A 24429-nucleotide genomic window follows, 5' to 3' on the forward strand; every position below is an offset into this window, starting at 1 on the left:
AAAGAAAAGAACATCTTATATGACTTATATGGCTTATATGACTCCAAGGAAAACCTACAACTGGTATGGAACAGGGGTGATCAATCAATTTGAAATCCGCAAAATTCCTAGCACTACATTGGTTCACCTCTGTAATCCATGTAATCCATGTGTCTGCTAAATGCCATAAATGTATTTCTACCTCATGCCCAATGACCCCGAGTAGGCTCCGGGCTCACTGAAGGATGGATGATCTGTAACACAGTTTCTAACAAAATCAATTAAAAAAAAATTATAATGATATTATGATGCTTTTTAATATGATAAATTATCCTTAATTATCCTAAATTATTAATGTATTTTTACATTTTCAATTACGCTAACCCTTAGAAACTGGGTTGAGTTAAACGTGACATATTAAAGCCCTTTTCCACAAGTTCACACTGTTCCCTGGGGTCTTAATGAAATACCTTTGTTCAAAATAACACAAGATTTAGGTACCAACAAGCTCCCTTTACACCTTGTCTAAAAAAAAAGAGTCGCTCACCTGATTCCCCACCCATGTCCCTTGTTGCACATTTACTTCACCTTGAGTTCACATATCTCTTTCTCGCTGCCTTGCTTGTTCTTCTATCCCCCACACTCTCTAATTGTCTCTCTCTTTTTCTCAGGATTAAAATTCGCACATGATGCAGTTCGTTTTATCCAATATGTTTAATAAAGTTAGTTCTAGGTCCAGTACTGATCCAGCAGGCAGAAATGATGTACTCAGTTTCCACTGTGCTCGTTGTGGGAAGTTATGTAGTTTGTAGATTGTTTAATGTGAAGGGGCTTTTCAGACATGCTGTGTGACAGTTGTGACCAGCAAGCTGAAACACAAGACCGCAGGCCAAACCTCAGTCAAGCATCCTGTCAGAAATTACCCCTCACCACACACATACCCTCACATTCCCCCACAGGAAAGATTAAGTGTGGGGCCCCAACTGTTTGAGCCTGTCTCGCTCTCTGATCATCCTGGTCCGTACACTTCCTTTAAACGCTTTCTCAAGAGCCGTGCCAGCTGCTGGGCCACACGGGGCTGGGAGAAGTGTTGGGGGCCTTTTAATGTGGCTGTGAATGTTTCCCCAGAGCAGGAGTTAGCGGTAGCGTAATTACACAACCGGCAAGGAGCCTGAATTCTGCAGACGGGGAGTAACCAGCTCTGCTTGTGTGTGTGTGTGTGGATGTGTGTGTGTGTAAGACTGTTGATCGTTAGTATTGGAAAATGCCTCTGCCACAAAAAGGGGCTGCGGTCTCTCCCATCCATTAAAAACATGAAAGAACAACCCCCCTCTTCTCCAGAGAGAGGAATCCGCCAGACATAAACAGCCTGTAAAATGGAAAACTACATCTGCGTTCATTTGTTTCTGTGCGAGATGGCCACATTTGGTAATCCTTACTGAAAATTCCTTCCAATCGCTTAGGTCAGGCAGGCCTCTGCTCATCTGTTTCCAGTGGAGCTTCAGTGGCGGTTTGGAGGCATGAGGGATGTGTCAGTGAGAGAGTGATGAGATGTGGACACTCAGAGGGCCTTTTCACACCTCATACAGGCTTAGCTCTCATGAGGTTAGCATCACGTCCTCCTCTGCTTAAAGGAATACATCTGTTTTTTTCAACCTGTCTGTCGCACATGGTAGAATTTGAGTGCATTTCCAGATGGACGGACGGGTGGATGGATACACTACCATTCAAAAGTTTGCAATCAGTGGTTTTGATTATAGAAAATCATGAATGAAATGCAACATTTCATGATTACAAAGTAATAACCATAAAATAAAGCAGTGATCACATGGTAAAGGTTTAAAAATATGTAGAAATATGTAAAGATAAATAGAAATCTATTGGAATACAATATACAGAAATATAAATAGTAAGATTGGAAGTAAATGAAACTAGAAAAATTAATACATTTGTAATAAAATAAAGAAATAAAGTTAATATAAAAATACATAAATAAAATGCTGATGAACAGTCCTGTAAATGACTGCAAAGTTATTAGTTATTATTATTATTAGTTATTAGTAAAAATGTACTAAATTAATATTTATATATATACTAAGATCCAGGCTGATAACTTGAGAAAAAGTGCTATAAATAGATCCAGTTGATTATTTCCCTTTGAATTACTTCTTTTTGTTGCCAATTTCCATGAAATACGGTAAACAAATGGACAAATAGGTACATGATATGGACAAAAGTATTGGGACACCTGCTCATTCATTTGTTTCTTCCAAAATCAAGGATATAAAAAAGTAACTGTCTCTACTGTCCAGGGAGAACTTTCTACCAGATTTTGGAACATTGGGCTTTATACCTCTCTAGCCCACGCCTGGCATTAGGCATGGTGTCAATAGGTTAATGTTTATTTTTCTGCTTCAGAGAGTCCTATTCTATTGCCAGTACTTCTCTACAGGGACTGGACAAGTATTCACACATCTGTCTTAGCGTTGGGTCAAACTTAAAGTGGCTGAATCTATTCATTAGAAGGGGCGTCCACAAACATTTTGGCATATACAGTAGTGTATAAGTGTTCAATGTTTATGTTAGTGGAAATATCTTGAAAGACGTGATGGTTGTACTGGTATGCCAACTGGTTAAAATGCCTTTTGCTAATAGCAACTGTTTGTTGTCACTGTGGGAACCCTATTTTGGCATGTCCGAGAAGGGTTGGACTCTTCTTCTTGCCGTGGGATGAATAGAAGGGAGGAAATAACCGCAGTGTGTTTGTCAGTGTGCACCACACACACACACACACAAACACACATCACACACTGAGTTTCAACGCTGCACCAGCCTTGTTAGCTAATGTGTGCATGAGAAGCTCACGGTTGACATAAAATCAAAGCGCAGACACAAACACACATCACCGTCTAACACTGATCAGCAGGGAGGGGTGAGGTACATTAGAGAGTAAGTGAGCGAGCGAGGCCGGGCGAGACGTTGGGGGTGGTTTAATTGAATCCACCGAGGCCCGGGCTAAAAATAAAGCAGGCCCACCTCTTTATCAGAATGAGGGATTGTGCCTTTTGATGTGCGAGAGAGGTGAGAAAGGCTGTGAAAGGTGGCTGTGAATATGTGAAGAAAGAACCTGCTCAGCTCTCTCTCACTTTTGCTCACCTCCCCCCTTTTCTTTCTCTCTCTCTCTTCATTAAGCTGAATACAGAGGTAAAACACCTTCTAATGTCGCCTTTAGAAGCGCCTGTCCTCTGCCCTCTTTTATCTCCTGCACAGATTTTCACCACTTTGATCAGCACTCTGAACCTGTGCCTTTGATTGCACCGTTGTGCTTCAGATTTGTCAGCGCATTGAAATGCAAATTGCCTGCTTAGTAACTTCCCAAAAAACCCACCTTAAAAAAAAAAAATCAAGTTGACAATGTGATTATCTAACTGGGAATAGCCAAGAGTTATTCTACATGTGTGGTACTTGTAGCTGTCTCGTTGTGTGTGTGTGTGTGTGTATGTGTGTGTCTGTGTGTGCTTCCATCCTTATGTCTGTCCTTGAGGAAAGTCAGGCACAGTGTAAAACCCGTTGTGTTGTGGTCGTAGCCGCTCTGGATTATTCACAGTATCTTCATACCAAAAGCTCTTAGCTTGAAGATGTTTTTGCTCTGTGCTCGAAGACAAATTTGTGTTACACACACACACACACACACACACACACACACACACATATATATATATATATATATATATATATATATATATATATATATATATATATATGTGTGTGTGTGTGTATTTAGGGCCATATATATATAGGATTAGAGCTCTGGGACATTGATGACAGGGTTGTGGGTTTAATACCCAGGCTTGGCAAGCTGCCACTGTTGGGCCCTTGAGCAAGGCCCTTCACCCTCTATGCTCCCTGGGTGCTACAGTTGGCTGCCCCCCCCTGTAGTTTTGAGGCTACAGTTCTCAAAACTACACTGAGATATATTCTCCAGGCCAAAAATTTAAGGCCGTGCTAACTAGCAATTTTAACATGTGATTAATCAGGATTAATCACAGAATATTGTTGTAACTACAGTGATAAATTGTTTTTGACAACACTAATATATAGTGTATATATATATAATGAATAAATCATAAATACTGACTACCTGGACATTACATTACCTGTAAAACCAGTTCCTGTTCCTTATCATGGCAAGGCATGACAAATCTGCACAGGTGAACAGTGTCACAGTAGACCAATATCTTCCAGTTTGCTTCCAGTCAAAGTTTATCTATTAAACATCGAGCATTAGATATGCTTTCACTACTTACACCCCTCTAAAAACCTTTGTTCATGGGAAGATCTGTATTTATCAGCCTGTTGTACCCTCTTATGTCCAGCAGAGGACATGCTTGTACTTCAGTCAGATGGTTGATGCTCTCAGCTGTGTCTCTACTGGCTGCATCTTCCACCTCAACAGATGGCGCTGTTGAGAACGCCGCAGCTTTTGAGTTTTGCTTTGAACAAAGGCTGTGTTGAGTTACGCGGTTGCTCTGAGTGATGCTTGAATCCAAACAGCATGTGGCCTGTAAACTTTACCATTCCGTGTTTTCAGCGGAACCTTTAAGCTATCAACAGTGAATACAAACAGATCTAACCGCTGGAGCTAATTTAATAGAATGGAAAGGCTTAGGCTCTCCCACCGAGTGTCAAAAACGCCCAGCGATCATTTCAGATGTACAGCTCAATACCAAAAATGCAAAAACAACCCAGCTGTATGACTGGGCTCTGATCTCATTGCCCTTCATGTGCAATTGAGTTTGTGAAATTGAGTGGAAGGGCTGATCGGCAGTGGGGAGCGAGGCAGAGTGAATAAGCAGCAGGGCCTTGCTGGAGACCGCAAGGCTCAGCGCTGCGGCTCTCCACACTGACAAGCGCCACTCCCCTCGGGTTCAGCTAGAGGTGATCCAGAGTTGCCCCACATCCTGGGCGTTACTGCCGGGGGGGTTCGATTTGCCTCAGACAGTCTTTGGATGAGGGTATTTTCCAGCAAAATAATGAGTCATGTACAAGCAAAGTAGGCTAATCTCCCGAAAACAACTTCAGTCAAAAACTAGAGAAGCAGTTTGTTTGGTGCTATTCTTCAGTGTTTCTGGTAATTAAGTGATATAAATGGCTAAAGCTCAAAAATATGACGTGAGCAAAAGCAAAGCAGTCTAGTTGCTGAACCGGCAGAACAGAATGACGGTAATCGCAAAGGAGAAATGACTAAAATGTAGCTAAAGAGCACAGAGTGGCTGAATTCACTCAATTCCTCACAAACATGATACTTGATTATTAGTACTATCAGTAACTGAATAGATATGTGCATGTAACTGAATAAAATGTGATTATAGCTACTACCCACCTGCGATCTGCAGAGCGATTTAGCCTCAGCGCTAGGTGGAGGCAAGCTGAGCGTTCCCTCCCACAGATTTCTAGCGAGCCAGTTAAAGGTTACAGCTGGGATCTAATGAATATGTTGAGAGCATAAGAACAAATTAATAAGCATGTGGCTGGGGAGGGAGGGCAAACATCTGTGGGACATTTCAGTACGCTTCTAATAAAAGGGTATTAAATTAAATGCATTTTTACGCTCATATTTTTCCCGCCGTCAACCTTTTGTGCCTCGGCAGTCGATCTAAGTTCTGCTGATTCGCATTTACAAGCTGTTGTTGGAGGCTTTGTGGCAGTGGCTGAGATTTATTGAACAGTTTATCCCTGGACGGCAGGTTTGTTAGCAGGAGAGCAGTAATCCGGTATGTGCCCCCCACCCCCCTACGGATCACCAGAGGAGCTTGTCGGAAAATCACTGATGTCTTTACAAATATTTACTTTTGCCCTGCAACATCTGCTATATTTATTGTTTTAAAATCCCCCCACCCCCCAGACCGCTAAGCTAGGGATTGGAGTGTCCAGATGTTCCCAATAAGGCCTGCTAGCTTAGCCATGCTAGAGCAATGGAGGTGCCCTTGGGCTTGCAGGGGCCTGTTCAGCTCTCTTTAGACTGCAGCCCTAACCCTAGCCTGCCCTGTCTAGCTGACTGGACGGAGGCATTGGTAGGCAGGTCCCTTATATTAAAAAGTGCTCTGTTGTGGTTGAGCTTCGGATGGTTAGGCCTTTTTTTCTGCTGTGTTCCTGCATGTGCTCACGGATGTCTCTGTGCTAGCATGTGATCTGAATGCAACAGCGGGTATTTAGGTGGAGAGCATTAATGATTTATACACTGCCTGTTAGCTGTGAGAGACGCTTGGAATAATAATATATCCCCGCAAGATGTTTAATCAGCGGATACCTTTGGATTGGAACAGCAAGCCCTGCACGGGAAATGGGCCTCCTGCAGCTTAGCGAGGGTGTGTGTTTTTTATCTCTTTCCCCTTTTCCTAGTGAAGCGTGCAGGGTTACGGGATGGATGGGGCCCCTCTATGAGTCTCTCTGGACCGCCTAACCTGCAGTGCACATTCTGCGGTTCCGGATCCATTAGTACTGCTCTATGTACATGACCCATTGCAGATATACTAACCTCTGCACACCCAGAGAGCAGGAAACAGCAGGCCTGTGGAGGCCAGAGGAGGAGGCTTGGCTGGGGGGGTCCTCACACAAACGCCCATCAACAAAAGCAGACCTGCTGTAGGAGCATGTGTCAACACCTGTCTGCAGTGTGTAAGTGTGTGTGTGTGTGTGTGTTTGTTTGTTTTAGTAGAACTGTGTGGAAGCTACTATAGTGTCATATATACACAGATATATAATAAATTATATAATATATTTATACATGTAGAGTTTACTTAAATTGCACATAGCAGAAAACATGTGTTACCATGGCATGAGACACAAACATTACCATGGGGGCAAAGACCCATAGCCTTCATATGTTTCCTGCTGTCATTGCTTTCCTGTGATCATGATCTATAGTCACTAATAAAAGTCTATAATACAATAAAAGATAGCTGGTTAGCATCAAGCTAATCTAAATCAGTCATGCAGGCATGAAGTGAACACAAAGAACATTATTTATGAATTTATGACATAATGCAAGCAATGAAAGCAATATTATTATAGTGATAATTACTCAATGTATTCATCAAAGAAAACTCACGGATGGGCAAATATTAATTTGCAATGCTAACATTGTATCAGAAATTTCTTAGAAAGAACACAGAATTAATAGTTTACTTATCCTAAATCGATTTGAAGGCTTGACATTATATTATATTAGTGTGTTAAAGTTATTAAGAAAAAGGCAGGTATATTATAAGAATGCAAGTGTATAATAACAGTAATAGACATGTTAGAACATGGGTCATGCAGCAAGACAATGACTCTAAGCACACAAGTCATTCGACCAAAGACTGGAATGAGTACAGAAGGATGAAGTTAATAGTTTAGAATGACTATTAGAATTTAATAGTATTGGTTGTGTCTCACTTCAGGTTTCATAGGAAGGATTAAGACTTAGAAAAGCAATCTGACCTTTCTGTATGAAACTATTAACATGGTCAGTGTCAAAAATTTGCTTGCTTAAAATATTACACAATCCAACCAATATTTATAATATTTCCATAATAGTTATTAAAAAAACCAAATGTCTTAACTTTCAATGGAAGTCATTTTGATGTGTTTCTATTGGTCCACTCCTCACGAAATTTCATACAATGTAAAGAACAACGGCCAAATTCATATTGGAAAAAGTGAAATGGGGACTCCACACCCTGACATTGTTTAAAACCAAACCTGTGTGTGTGCATGTGTTTTGTCCTTCCATGCTCAAAACATGCTTACTAGTGTCTTATCTCTGGTTTCCATGTTCAGCATAGTACTTAGTGCTTTCATGGCCGTGTTAGACTTATGTAAATTCCTAGTCATCTGCGTTTCTATGGGTTTCTGCATTTGTGCATATTTGTGAATATAACTGTCTGTATTGTACTGGCGTGTCTGTGTGACAGGCCTTTCCCTTTAGAAGTTGGAACAGGCTTGTTGGGGGGTTCCAGCAGCCGTTAGTGAAAAAGAAAAAGGGAGGGGAAAAGGGGCAGCAGAGAGGTGTGTGTGTGTGGCGTAAATTATTTGTGCTGGCAGATGTTCACAGACCCAAATATGCATGAGTTTGTGGACCTGGCAGTTCTCAGCCCCTGCCAAACTTGCCTTGTGTTTTTTCCCCCCTTCCTTTCTTTCTTTTTTTCTCGATGCATGCAGGAGCAGTTGTTATTCTGGCTGCTTTACAGCGAGCATTCATCTGAGCTGTCATCACCTCCAACCGCTTTGGTGGAAATTATTTCACTCCCTTATTAAGGGAACTCCAGTGAAACATTACCGACAGCGGTGGGGTCAACATTCTTGGCGTCTCTGTCATCACGCTGCTGCTCTCTGCTGGTGGACTTTCTGGACTGCGTATAGGTTGAAATGTAAACCCAGACAGGCGCACACACACACACAGGCTTAAAAATAAAGGTGCCTCAGATGGTTCTTTAAGTCATGCCATAGGAGAACCACTTTTGACTCCATAAGAGATTTGTAAGTATAAGAAACCTTAACAACCTTAACTTAGACCTTTAAAAGATTCTTCACACTCTTACATCTCTATTACAAACATGGTTCTTTAGGGAACTAAAAGTGATTCTTTAGTGGCATCTGAAGCACCTTTATTTTTAACTAAAGTAAAGTGTCCAGAGGCTGTGAGGAGGAGTGGATGTGTTGAAGCACTGGCTCTACCATGCAGCCCTCCTTTGGTATTTTTATCGTACATGCAGCTAGCTGTCTTTGCACCAAATCCTTTTCTACAGGCATGGATGAAATCTGTCTGGCCCAGTGATCTAACTCCCACATTAAGAGACTTCAAATATATTGTTCGAATGTTTTCTCAGTTTGTCCGTGGCTCACTGTGAATTCAGACTGCTTCTGAGGTGAGCTACTGTCGAGTAGGGGTGTAAAAAAATATGGATATCAAAGTATTGCAATGCTGTGTTGGGTCCTAAAAACATGGTATCAATTGTTAATGAAAACTGAATGGTGGCAGAAAGTGGTTCATTTTGTGTTGTGTTTAAACCTCAATGACCTCTAGATGGCAGTATTGTCTTCAGATCCCACTGTTCTGATTGGCTAAAAAGTTTGAACTGTTATTTACTCAGATTCCATGCATATATAATGGTGTATTATTTTTTTATTTTAAAATTAGATTAAAAAAAAAACAGATATACAGTATTGCAATATATCTTAGTTTATTGAATCGTTACTTCTATACCGTGATATCAATACTCTTGTAACCTATTGCCACATTCTTTCCAATACAACACGGTCCCACTGTGGAAGCCTGTTGTGTAAGCCTGTTTGGGTCCAGTTGGCCTCAATCGGTTGACCTCAAAAGCAGGGTCTGTATCCAAGCCATTGATTCTCACCACGTTTTAGTGGTGCTCAAAGTCTACCACTAAATGCTTGGTCAGGCTGACCATTGTGATTCGCAGCATTCCACAGAGTCCGTTTCTGAACCACATGCTTCCAATCATGGGCGAAATGTGGAAAATGTGTGTCATATGAAGGGAAACGCCCACGAGTTCACTCTGCTGCCTCTCTCTTGACCAGACAGCGAGAAGAACTCAATCCATATTAACCTCAGATGTCCGCTCAGTTCATACTGGCTGGCTGTCAGAAGTAATCTTCCCATTGCTGGTCTATTGTTATGCAATGTAAACTGCATAACTATTCAGTACGTTATGCCCATAATGACCTTTGGTCTCTGTTTCTGCACTGAGCCACAGCCATTTTGTCTCTGTCAGGGCCTTAACCTTTTGCAAATGTCACGCTGACGGGACGTGTGAACGCCATAACAATGGCCCACCATGTAATCAAGTCATCAGTGACGCCCAGCAAATAATGTCTAAAAAAAAAATCCACACAATTATCATAATCACATATCCAGACAGTGGCTTGCTGACATGCGGGTTGTGACTACAGTACGGAGGAAAATGACTGGGAGCTGTTTCTAGAGGAGGGCTTTTGGCAGCCTGCCACGCAGTGCCTCTCCCCCCCGAGGCCGTCTTACTCACCAGTCAGAGAAAAGGAGAATTACACATATTAAAGAGGGTAAACGGCTGTAATCACAGCACTGGGAGGAGGCTGGAGGAGTCATCAGGCCCACTGAACGTGCATGGAGAGCTGTGCAGAGTGTAAAAGAGGCTCTATCCATTTCTCACACACACATACACACACACACCAGTATACTACAGGGAGGAACCACACATTGCCACTTATGTAGTCAAGAATGTCCCTGCTAAACCCACTGAGAAGTGATCCAAATTGCATGGGTTTGCCTTGAACCGCAAGTGAACATGCGCAGTGAAAAAGGTAGCACTTGTAGCTAGCAGTTTAAATACCAGTTAAGTAGAGTAGAGTACAGTACAGCACGTGCTGCTCATACAACAGTAAGTACAGCATGCACGCCTTAGAAGTCACAGTTAATAACAGTAACAGAAACGTTTTCTCACCCATATCCTTTTAAAAGCAGCAGACAGGTTCTGTTGAGACATGTATCAATACCGCATTTGTTTTTGTAGAAAGAGCTAGAGGTGAGAAGTGCTGAAAGAAAAAATGTGCTGTTTTAATTATTTTATTATTATTTTTTTTTAAAGAAAAGAACTTAGAACTAAGATTTGACCCTGTTGATCCAGTGTGTAAATGAAGGCCAGTGTAATTTTTTACATAGCAAACTTATCCAGTCATTGCATTAAAAATAAATTCCATTTAAATAGTAGAGCACAGCACCAGCAATACAATTTCAGTACTAATTCTAGATAGTAAAAGTCTTCTAAAAGATAAAACTGTGCTACCAAGGTTTTTTTTTTTAACGATTTCATGGATAAATAAATAATTATTCTTTGCAGTTTTCTGATTGAGGTCAAGCCACATAAAAATGCAATGGTAAACACACCCAAGCCACATTTAAACCAGATACATATCCAATCTCTTAAACCACTTGAGGAGGTGATCTGAGACCCCGTTTAGACCTGGTCACTTCATGCGTATCAGCATTATATCTGGATAAGGCCGAGCCACTTCAGGAGGTGGACTGAGATGCGTTTGAGCCACATGTTACAGCAATGTAAACGTCTCTCTTAGACACATTCATCAACCGAAACACCCATTAATAACCTCCATGCAACCAATGCGGTTCATGTGTATATATCCCGTCCTACACAGCAATCGGATTTCAGTCTGACCAACCGGAGACGCATTTGACTACCGAGTGTAAAGGCTGTAAATGTGGCAAAAACCCAGTCATACAAGTCACATGAAGTGACCAGGTGTAAACAGGGTCAAATACGTATATGTATGAGGAACATTTATGAGGAAGGCATGAGGAAGATTTAAGGAAGTGAGAGTAAAGGTTCTTTACCAATTAAAAGGTTCTTCGTACTCACATCTCTGACAAAAAGGGGTCTTTATGGGCCCAAAAATGGTTCTTCTATGGCATCGCTGAAAGAAGCCTTTGTAGCACCTTTCTGTTTGCATACAGAGCAGTACAAAGGTTGGAGACCACCCTTCTTTACCCTTTTTTACCAGCTAAATATAGTGTCAGTTATGTTTCAATAGAAAGGAGATTCTGATGGGGTCCCCATATCTGATGGGGACTGGTTTGATGGTCTGCCAGGTCTTCTAATTGCTGTTTAAACTCAGACTCAGTTTATCTAATATCTCTTCTCCTCAGAAATATCTCCAAAAGAAACAGTAACTTTAACTGAGAGGCTGTACAGTGGCATTATTAACAGGGAACATGTCATTAGGTCATATTCGGACCAGAGTATATCTGTTTCAAAGCAGGCTTTGATGTCTTATTCCTGGGTGGTACCTTTTACACAGCTCGCACAGCTGCTAGGATGACGCGAGCAAAATCCAAGCGTGAAATCATGCAGTTTTCATTGTGCCCTGCCCAGGTCATGTTGCTCAAAAACACTGATCCCTGGGTTACCATGCTTGCCTTGGCAGTGGCCACGGGCCCTGTTTCTTTTTTGCAAGGAGCGGCATGTTTGTTTGTTTGGTCAGTGGCGCTCGCTCGGCGAGAGGTGTGTTTGCTAGGTCAGTGGAGCGGAGCAAGACGACCTGGAGGGTCGGAGGATGGCTCCGACTCACACTTCTGTATTTATCACTCATCCTCTTTGTGGGTGTTCCCTTACTCTTTCCTAGGGAGGCGCTGGCGGAGGGGCTGGAGGTTGCACTGGGGCGGACCACCAACACCCTTAGTAGAGCTCTTCTCCATGAGCGTCAGATAAGAGGGCCTGGAGTGGCTCCAGATGAATTAGCGCAGGGCCGAGCCTCGGACACAAACCAGCCCCTCGAGGGAACCACAGGCATCCATAAATATTTAGGCACCAAAAGAGGTTTATGGAGCTTGTTGTAAAAGGATTTATGGTGGGCGGCAAGTTCGGCCAGAATTGCGGAGGGGAGGAGACAGTGAAGGAGGTGTGGGGGACTTTTTTGGACTGGAGTTTAATGTACCTCGGCTGCGGGGGAATGAAACTCCTTGATGCCGTAACATCAGCACTCGGCCTTGAGGGGACCGATCCAAACAAGCACTTAAACACCAAGAACACAAACAGCACATCTGCCCCCAGCCAGCTTTTTTGCAAAACAGGTGTGAGCTAATAAAAGACTCTTTACCTGCTGTGGGAGGAATACCATTCTGGTATGCAGAACACATCAACAGTTGTCTGAGGCCTTATTAGGACAACACAGGAATCATCTGCCTTCTATGTGCATCCCGAGCGGTTTTATTGCTGTGTGAATGGTGGCCTGTAGCCCTGTGAAGGGTTATGATATGCTTCTGTGCTTATTTGGGAAGAGCAAGGCCTTTGGAGATCTTTATGATATCACAAATATATTAAAAATGAACTGGCATATTGTTGTTGCTGAGCTATTGCTGCCTAATCTCCAACAAAATACCCTGTTTATGTTTATGTGTGGAGAGCAGGTCTGCTTCTGGATACGCTGCTGTAATTTACACAAACTTTTCTCGAGTTTGTGCTGTTTACACTGTGATTTGCTTGAATATTTAAGACTGCTTGAAAACTTACCGTAAGTCACAGCATACCATGGATATGCAAACATTTATAATTAGAGTGCTAATGTTCATAACTGTGTATGATCATATGTGGGCCCACACTTCGATTGAATTTACAGTAAGTATCCCTAGTAGTTAATAATAATCTATAGAATAATCCAGATTAATAACGGTGTAATTCATAGTAGTTACTAAATAACTCATAGTAGTAGTAAATAAACAATCCATATGAGTAACTAGATAATTCATATTAGTTACTAAATAACTAGATAGAGGTTCATGAAAAACTAATTGATGATTGCTCACTAATAACTAATTAATAAATACTAGTTGCTTAATAAGAGTTGTTCCATATTAGTAACTGGATCATTTCTTTCATCATCAATGCATAATAGTTACTAAATTATGCATATTAGTTTCTGAATAACTAATAATGGTTAATGAATAACTCATACGAGTTCATATTAGTTGATGAATAACGCATTAGTTGCTAAACTTTGGAGTAATAAGTATTCTATATTAGGTACTGTATAATTTATATTAATTTCTGAATAACTCATTGTACTTATTGAATAACTCTTAACAGTTACTAAATAACTTACATTAGGTACAGAATAACTCAGTAGTTGCTATTGTATATTAGTAACTGGATTGTTTCTATTAGTTAATGAATTAGCTAGGAGTGCCAATATTGCATGATAATGGTGCTCTGACTGAAGCTCTGCAAGCATTACTCCACTTTATACAAAGGTAACCTAGCAACACCAGCCATAACAAATCAGCAATGTTATAATTATACAAATAAAAAAATGTAATAAAAAATGAATGACTTCATAAAATCTATTGGCTTTGAAAACACTTGTTGCAATACCTAAGAAAGTAAGTACACTAAACACAGGCGGTGCTTGTGAGCAGAGCAGAGCAATACTCATCAGAAATATTGCCCGGTAGATAGGTAGGTAGGGTATATTGTGTGGTTTGAGACACTAATTATATTACGACTGAAGGGCATAACCTGTTGGAGTTCACAGAATATTGATTAGAATAAAAATTAATAGATGTATTATTATATATATAAATAACTCACTGTAGTTACTGAATAATCTATATCCTCCAGAATCCTACCAGAGTCTTGTCCTCGGTTACTAAAGTACACGCCCTAACCCCTTTCCCGTGATACTCTATTATGGTCTAGACCAGTTCTGTTTCAACTCATGCAGTTCTGGGAACGAGCTGAAATTGAGGTCACATTTCAAATTCACCCATACATCCTATGCAAATATCACAAGGAATGTGCAGAATTTGTCAATTAATGAAATGGAGTTGACCTCAACCCTGGCCTGTGTCAAGGCTAAATGTAAAAGTCAGGCCATGATTTAATGAATCTAAACCTTCAGACAATTGCCCGTGTAATATCCGGCCGCGTAGCTGGAAATCCGCTCTGTTTTCCCTGTCAGTTTGTCAGACAGTAGCATAATAAAAGAGGGACTAAGGCTAGTCTTTGATATCAGGAAATATGAATTATTGAGCTGTCTGAAGATGAGGCTTAAGATTACATCAGATCCTATCTCAGGCAGACATCACGTAATGAAAGAGATTTATCATTTTAATATGTGCATGTCTGCGCTGTAAACAGAGGCCTGTGTTAGTGGAGACTTCAGGGAGGGCACTTATTGGTGAGGGAGCTCCATGTCGGTGTACTCATATTCCACCTGCACCACATCCATTTTCATTCTCCTTACCTTCTCCTCATGCTAGTTAATTGGGTTGTCAGTCACTCCTGTTCTCCTCTTTTTATTTGTTTTTGCCTGTTTTTCTCCTATTTTTGTCAGATGTGCTGTAGTAGGAATTTCCCTCGGCATATATCAGGCGCACCTGTGGGAGAAGAAAGACTACACACATATGATATGATGTGTCTGTAGTGCAGTGTTTTAAACTGCACCTGAATATAGCTAGACAAGCCCTGCCCTAGCCACAGCACAGAACTGGGAATCAGAACGCCACCAGAACTTGCTTTCTTTTGCACCACTTTCGTAAATGCAAATCTCGCTTTGAGCACCATTTATTAATAGCTGCACACATGCGCTGTTAATAAGCTGAAGGATACAGAACCAGCAAAGACAACAGTGGAAGTGAAAGAACCACGCAGCCTGAAAAGGTAGAGTAAAATTACAGGATTTGATAACTTACAGAAACGCTAACGTACAAAGTTAGTCAAGTAAAATAGCCTTACAAATCTTGTATTCTACTAACATCAAGTAAAACTTAGGTAGCCAACACAACTACACATCAGCTAATGCAAGACCACTTATTAACAGCACCCATTTCCAAAAGTGATATCAAGGGAGTTTACTAACACCATCTCAAGACGTCTAGCTAGTCGCCAAATCCCTCTCGAATGGGCTGACTTAACTTATGGTCAAAAATAGCTACTTGATAGCTTTGCTAACACATCGAAACATCAAGCAAGCACAACCGCACAAGACAAGTAAGCCAACTAATGAGTTATTAGCTTCCTGGAGTGGCAATAACAAAGACACTATTCTCCCTAGTCAATTTGGCTCCGTCCCAATTGCATACCACACACTGATGCTAAAGGGAAACTGTATACTAATTTTATACTAATCTAAGCAGGTCAGCACACAAAATATATAATGTACCTGTTTTCTACTAACAGGAAGTGATGAAGCGTTGCTATGCCAACATACATCACTGCAGATCCTCTGCCGCTGCACATGCGTTGTTCTCCGCCATTTTTCTTTTTTTGAATCATTGTACTAGACATGAGTAGCTCCTCCCTTTCCGGTGTGCATTGTAACGTGGGATGATAGTGTTAATTGTAACCACACTCAAAAACCACTTGCTTCTGAGTATGTATCTTGTATATTTGAGTATACTCAACTTTGTCACTTTTCTACATACCTCATACCCATTATGAGGTATTAGTTAGTTAGTGTTATCAATTAGTAGTACTGCAATTGGGGTGCACCCAGAATAATTTTAAAGATGTAATTTGAGGGTAAAATTGCTAAATAATGCTCTCTCAGCGATAACAACAGCTGGACAAATTTTTAAAAATGACTAGCCTAATAGTCTGCTCTGCAAAATCTGAGCTTCAGTCCATTAATCTACTTCACAAGTTTTTAGTCTAGAAACTGTGAAGTTACACAACTTTCTGGCCTCATGGACCACCATAGGCCACGCTGCCAACAATATGAATTACTCAAGAGTGCAATTTTAAAAATGTAGGGTAACAATGTGAGAAGAAAGATTAAAGAAGGAGAAAGCCAAAGCCAAAGTCCATTAAATATGAGAGACAGACTATAAGGAGCCTGAACACAAGGGCATGGGAAGGTGTTCTGAGTTGAGAGGGAGGTAGAAAAATGAAACATTTCTAATATACACAGTGACATCAGGCTAATTGTTCTGTAATATTTGAATAATTTAGCAGCTGCAGTTTAAAAAAAATGAAATTCAGCACCTCCACATCCCGCACCCCTGTGGAAACATGAAGTCTAATCCCAACCAGACGTCCAAACCTGACCAAACCCTGACATGAGTAGTCGATCCTGACATGTGCAGACAAACACGTCAAGATATCCAAGGGTCCTGAAGCACTGAGGGGCGCCTCACTGCACTCAGAGCAGAACTGATAGAGGTGCCTGATCGCCTTATCTGTCAGTTGATGTTTTTGGAGGAGAGCTGCCCACCTTTCCCCCCAGTAAACATATGTGTTGTGTATCTACGGATTTATACATCCCCAATGGCAGTGCCTTAGCACTTGTGGGTATCTTTAGACCGTGGCCTATCTGCGCTACCTTAAGGGTACGTTTTCCAAGCAGACCCCAAACTTCTCCTCAAACCGCCCTGATTAAGCATGTCTGTAAACTGCTGGAAGTGTAAATGCAAATGGCCAGTTGGGTCCCAGAGCGCTATGGCCCACGAAGTGCATTCCAGAGATATGAACCTGACCTCCAGTGCCTGGGGTATGTCTCTGCATTGCTAAGCAGTGCTTTTACCAGGTGTACCACCCTGCAGGTGTAGTAGGCGACACCCTGCTGTTCTGATTCATGGTTCAATCCTTCATTCCATCAGCTGTTCTCAAGAACGGCCGACTGAGTCACTGGACTGCTTTGCTAGCTAACTTCAAATTCAAGCATTTTGTTCTTTCACCATTGTTCTTCAGTAGCACTTTTTTTTGTCTCACCACCCACAGCCTGCCTGTCTGTCTGTCTGTTCCCATTCACACCATTCTCTCCAGCATCTCCAGTTCAGAGCAAATTATGCTGGCGTATCTTTTGCTCAGAGCGAGCTAGTTGCCGAGTTTCACTCCACAGGAAGCTAGTTTCTCTGGATCCTCATCTAATCTATCTGGCTGGGCCCCAAATGTCACCCACCCTCCTCCTCTTCCTCCTCCCCTCCAGTCACATCTGTCCAACCCACTCTTGTGTGTTCCTCTGCAGAGGTTTGGGGGGGGGGGGGGGTCAGAGGTCCTTGCTGCAGTAGATCGCCAGAAGATCAAGAGTGCTCATTATCCTGTTAACTGTACATTTATCAGACAAGACGCCGGGGCTGAAGCACCCGGGCCATCATTAAGCTTTAATAGAGAGCGGGTAAAAACGAGAGGAAGCAGTACCGGCAAAAAAAAAAAAAAAAAAAAAAAAACTGGAGCGAGAAAGCAGCGTTTCTCTTTAATGTCTCTGATAGCTCTGACAGGATTATTAATCAGGAAACTAAAAGAAATTTCTGGACCTTTTGCTCCTGGCTTCCTCACTTTAGAGTCTTTTAGCTAGCGCCATTCCAGAGCAGCGGCGGGGTCGCGAGGTCTGCCGCTAATTGGTTCTACAGGGTTTTGAATAACAATGAGCTGAGCCCAATTACTGAGCCACAGAGATATGTAAGGGGGGGGGGGGGGGGGGTGAGGAAAGTGTGGGATGGGGTGGAAGTGTGCAGGGGGGGGTACTGTGTTTCATCCTCTCTCTCTCCCTCTCTTGCTCTCTCTCTCCCTGTAGTTCTCACTGTGAGGGCATTAATGAGATTTCCAAATCAACACTGGCACGCACTCTAATGGAGGGCTGTGCTCAACAGCAGCATTCCTGCAGGACCGCTTCGCCTCATTGGCCATTCCATTTGAGGGAGCCATTTCACTCCTTCACTGGGAATAGTCCTTTTAATGTCCCAGATATCTTTTTCTTTTTGTATCTCGTGTTCATTTATTAGTGATGTGTTTTTTTTCCCTTCCACCCTTGCTCCATTGTGTCTGTCACACAGAGAATCCAAATTAAAATTCCTTGATGATTGGCTCTAAGTGATCTTCACAGGCTCTTTAATGCTTTTTTTGAAATTAGGCCGCTTCAAAGCTCTTGGTTTGGGATGTGGATTATACTCTCATCTCCTTCACTGCTCTGAAGCCTCTTCATGAGCTACAGGGTCATGTCTCAATTTCCCTTACACGCCACTGCTTTGTAGTCGGACACTGAAGCCACAGTCAAGAGTACGCCTCTTCTGGAGCAGTACCAACCGACCTGCCTAACTGCTGAAATACTGAAATTCCAAGGAAGTATGCAGAATTCCAAGAAGTTCAAATAACTGTATTCATTAACATTGTTAGAAATCCTCACAGTTCTGACATTGTCAATTCTCATGCACTTTTCTTAGGATGTTAGGAGGATGAAGGCTAGCATGAGAAATGCTTCTTTTCTCCCACATTGTGGAGCAACCCCATAGCAACCACCTAGTAACCACTTAGCAACACCGAAGTAACCATCTGAGATATGACAACAAACACTTAGCAACACCTCATCAACCACTTAGCAAGACCATAGCAACCACCTAGGATACAATAGCAGCCACCCACCACCACTACAGCAACCACTTAGCAGCACAATAGCAACCATCTAGCAATCACCTAGCCACACCTTAGCAACCTTGTTGCTATTCCATAGCAACCACCTGGGATACCATATCAGTCACTTAGCAACACCTTAGAAACCACATAGCAACCACCTGAGATACCATAGCAACCACCTGGGGTACCTTATAAACCACCTGGCAACATTATAGCAACCACCTAGCAACCACCTGGGATACCTTAGTAACCACATAGCAACATTATAGCAACCACTTTGCAACACCTTAACAACCACCTGGGATACCATAGCAACCACTAGGAAACACCATAGCAACCAACCAGGCAACACCTTAGCAACCACCTGGGATTCCATAGCAACCACTTAGCAACCACCTGGGGTACCTTAGAAACCACCTAGCAACACTATAGCAACCACCTAGCAACCACTTAGCAACACTTTAGCAACCACCTGGGATACCATAGAAACCACTTAGCAACACCAAACCAACTACCTCAAAAACCACAGCAACCACTTAGTAACACCTAAGCAATCATCTAGTTACACCATGGAAACTACTTGGAATACCATAGCAGCCACATAGCAACAACCTAGCAACTGCCTGGAAGTGGAATTCGCTTTAGCTGATCACCTATTCGTGTTTCCTTCTTTTTCAGTTCTAAATGCAATGTTTAGATGTCTGGTTGTCTTTTTATAAATCTGTAGCTTGGTCTGCATTCTTTGCCTCTGTACTGAATGTCAATAGGGTTGACCTTGCTCGTGAGAAAAACATGTAAGTTCCGTTTTTTCTCCATTATTTGTGTATTAAGGCAGTGCCTCGGCTTTTCACGTCACTTGAGTGCCTTTTTTCCACCGTTGGCCCTTGAACTGTGGCACCCACATTGAGTGGAGGAGCAAGAATTTAATTTGATCTCAGTTTAAATAATCTGTTTCTAATTCATGGATTCACATGGAGCGACCCCCCCGATCCCCCCTCCTCGCTCTTCATCATTCTCCATAAGCCCTTGGAGAAGCCATCATTAGGCCCAGGCCTCACCCGCATGCACTGAACCGCTCTTGAACGGCCGCAAATTGGAAATGGAACTTAAATACTGCTTGAAATGGATACTTCATATTCACCTAAGCCCTGAGACTAGGCTGTCAAGCGCAGAGAGAGAAAGAGAGAGAGAGAGAGAGAGAGAGAGAGAGAGAGAGGGAGAGAGAGAGAGAGCACTTCCTAACGCCAGCTGTACTTAGCCAGCGACAAGCAGAATCCTTTTAATTGCCCGAGCTGAAAGGATTTCCCCTGACCTTTTCAAAGTCATGGAGCAAACAAATTCCCTCCAAGGTTAATACTCCTTGTTCCTGACGTCAATTTTTGCTTCTCCCATGTACCTTTGAGTAGATGTGCTACTCACGGCTACAAAACTGCTCATGCTTTCAGGTGGAGCTAAACTGAAGCAGCATGAAGCTGAACCAGAGGGCATAGTGCTGATGAGCTGCTGTCCCATCTGGGAGGAGTGGATCAGTAGAGTAACTACATCATTTAAAAGGTCTTCAGGGGTTCTTTAGTAAAAGGCAACGGTTACATAGAAATTCATGACAAAGAGCTAATTGAATGCTTTAGTTATACTTTTCTCCTTCAATTGTCAATCAATGAGGAGCTTGTTCTATAGAGCGTTCTATAGGGCTCTTTATAGACTATCCCTGGAAAGTTTGGTCATAGTACTGCAGTTTCTCATGCTGTGCCTGACACTTTATGACATGCAAGAGTTATTACCATGGGCCCTATCTCACACCCTGCTCAAGGCACGTCGCAATGCTGATTGCTATCTTACACCCCATAAACAGTCTATTTTCACGCCTTCCGCCTGCGCCGTTTAAATAGCAACGGAGCTTGCGAAAATATCTATGCTGATGAGCGTGGTGGTCTCGAAATGAGGTGTGTTCATGTAAATTTCTGCTGTAATGGAAAACAGAGAGCACCACTGACTGAAAACAACCTAGGCAGACGTCAACAGCCAATCTTGGCAGTGAATTGTCAACACAGGCGCGTGCCTAACGTGCGTACACCCACTCTTCGCACCAGTGAAATAGCAATCCACCCAACTCAAGTCAAGTCAAGTCAAGTGGGTTTTATTGTCATTTCAGCTACATACAGAGTACACAGTGAAACAAAACAACGTTCCTCCAGGACCATGGTGCAACATAGACAATGCATACAAAACACAAGTGCAACACAGTACAAGTGCAGACAGACAACACAACACAGTACAGACAGAGAATAATAAATAAATGCAAATGCAAATGCAAATTATGCATTGTGTAATAAATATTGAGTCCACTGAGGTAGTAAGGTTATTAGTGCAAATGCTTTGTGCAAAAATGCTTCCCATTTTATCTGGGGTAAATGGTTGGAGAGAGAGAGAGAGAGAGAGAGAGAGTATGGGCATGTAACAGAAAAGACATCAGTTTAGAAGTTGAGTTGAGTTGAGAAGTCTGATGGCTTGGGGGAAGAAGCTATGAGTCTGGTCGTGGACCGGATGCTGCGGTACCTTCTTCCTGATGGCAGGAGGGAGAACAGTCTGTGTGAAGGGTGGGTGGAGTCATCCACAATGCTAGTTGCTTTGCGGATGCAGGGGCAGTGTAAATGTCCATGTCGGAGGGGAGAGAGACTCCGATGATCCTCTCAGCCGTCCTCACAATGCGTTGGAGGGTCTTGCGATCAGAACCTGTTTTTGTTACTTGTCATACGTGTTGCTCTCACCAAGACAAATTTCTTGTATGTGTAACATACTTGGTGAAATAATAAAGAGATTCTGAAACTCAGGGAATGGCAAGTGCTTCGCTTTATTGCTCGCTACACCCCAAAAACACAGACTTAATACATGTTTTTTGTGCGTTTTCGAACTGCGCAAGGTGTACATTTCCTGTCGTTACGGTAACAAAGACGTACCGACATTCCCTAAATCAAGCTGTGCAATGTGCGGTTGACGGCTCGCCTAAAGATCGCTAAAATAAGGGTCCATATGACCTATCTAAACCCTCACGCTACCACAGTACGCAATGGTGCACCACCGTTAGAAGTTCATTCGTGAATTGTGTGTGTGTGTGTGTGTGGATTGGGATGCAACCACAGTAATGTTCAGTTTCACTGCACACAAGACTGTATGGTACGTCTCTCATATTTATATGTAGCAGTAGAAAGATCATAACACAATTACATTATAAAATCTATACCAGTTTCATACTAATATCAAAATGATGCTTGTCTTCCAACATCATGCATCACTTGCAATTGTAACATTTTGCAGAACATCAAAGCTTAAAAAAATCTTTCCTGCATCCACATCACAAAATCCATCACTGACAAAACAACAGAGGAAGCTTGATGTATTCTGGAGACAAGTCCTATGGATCAATGAGGTTAAAATTGAACCCTTTGGCTACGATACAGTTATCCCAACTTTTTGTAGCATTTGAGTTAATTAATTAATTACGTTTACTTAATTGAATGTTGAAATGGGTGAAAATCTGATCAAATGAAAACCAAAGTGTTTGGACCCCCCACAATTGCTGCCTATGCCAATTTACCCCCATGACTCATGGACTCAATGACTTCTATAGCCATTAGCCAGCTTTACAGCACCAGTGTGGATGTGATACAGCAATACTGAGGAAACAAGCAAATTACTTTCTTTTTTTTATTCATTCAAGGTAATTTCCGTATGGGAGGCCCATTAATTTTTCCACTGAAGCCCATAAGATTCTCATTACGCCACTGGAGTGGGTTATCTCATTTACATTTCTACGCCGCTGTGCGTTCCAGTGGGCTGCTAGTTCTAGTCATCCTGCAAACGAGTGTCTGACAAGAGTTCATGTTTATTGGACCCTCCGTTCATGTAACACTTCTCTATCGAAAGGCCTAAGTGGCAGCAATGCCAACCCGCTCGGCAGATTTCCTCGGAAAGGGATTCTCTGGCCTTCTCTGCTGCTTATGCGCCCGCAGTGTGATTTCAAATCTAGTGTAAATGGCTCTCAAATTTCCTCTCAGCACAAAAGAAGCGAGGAGGCTTTTTAAATCCCCGCATTTAAAGAGCAAACTGGATACCATCCACGCAACTTGACAGCGGCGTCTAATTATGCAGGCGCAACTTCCAAATCTGCATATATATATGCATACAGTAGCGGCGCTGCAGATGTACTCTCTGAAGAGTTTATCATTATTTCACATTTATTTTGTCTCCCTAATTACCTAATTAATTCCGTTGTTTTGATTGTCATGTTTACCATTTGCTCGGTGGAGGCATAATCCTGTTCTATTTGTCTGTTTGAAGAAGGAGACATCTCGCTGAATAATTCATGCCCTGCTCCAGCGACAGCACAACCATTTAAACGATGAAGGCGTTTGTGAAATTCTCTTTCGCGCACACACATACACTCTCTCTCTCTCTCCCCCTCTGTCTCTCTCTCTCTCTCTCTCTCTCTCTCTCTCTCTTTCTCTGTCTTTGTGTTTCTCTCGCCCTCCCTTTCTTTCAGCGCCTGAGGCGATGGTAGGTGGAGGGGAGAAAAGTGGATTTCACAAAGCTCACAAGGTTCACCTCAAATGAAGCCAGCAGTGAGCGAGAGAGAGAAAGAGAGACAGAGAGAAAAAGAGAGAGAGAGGGGAAGAAAGAGAGAAGTGTGTCCTCTAATGTTTCTCAGTGAGCTTTAAAAGAAGTGACTGAAAGCCTTGTCTGGTTTGACTGCAGTGTGTGGGTGGGTATGTGTGTGTGTATGTGTGAGTGAGTGCGAGAGAGAGAGAGAGAGATAGAGAGAGAGAGAGACCAGGCCTGGCCCTGGAGGCCAGCTCGAACATCTCTTCCGAGGCACTTAACCACCTGATTAAACTCGTCAGGATCTTAATGACACTAATTAGAATCCTCGCACTAAATTAGGTCTGATGGGCCAGGGATGGCAGCACGGCGGCCGGCCGCCCCTGCGGTGGAATAAGGGCCATGTGAGTGGGTCATGTGGCACCTGGTGGGTATATAAGGACTTCCACTAGGGCTGCTGTTGCTGCTGCTGCTGAGGGCTTTCTCGTCGCCCTCGGGAGAGATCCAACAACCTACTGAGATTGAGAATTGAGAGGAAAAGCAGACAAGATTAAAACCTTTCCAACTGTTAAACTGGGTGGATCAGTCATGCCGGGCTTGTGTCCAGTGGCACGGGGTACATTTAACTGGTAGAGGGAAAAATGGACTCAATGAGGAGAGCAAAAATAAATAGGAGGAGGAGAAAGGGGTGATATATATGATGCACATATGATAATATATATGGACAAAAGTATTTGGACACCTGCTCATTCATTGTTCTAGATTTTGGATTACTGTGAGAATTTGATTGCATTCAGCCACAAGAGCGCTAGTCGGGTGAGGATGCTGGGTGATCACCGCCCCACCTCATCCCCAACTCATTCCAAAAGCTTTGGCTACGGCACCATCATTCCAGAAAACACCACTCCAGCTCCACTGCTCCACATATCAATGCTGAGAGGCTGTA

The sequence above is a fragment of the Salminus brasiliensis genome, chromosome 13 (genome assembly GCF_030463535.1).
Source record: "Salminus brasiliensis chromosome 13, fSalBra1.hap2, whole genome shotgun sequence".
NCBI classification, from domain to species: Eukaryota; Metazoa; Chordata; class Actinopteri; order Characiformes; family Bryconidae; genus Salminus; species Salminus brasiliensis.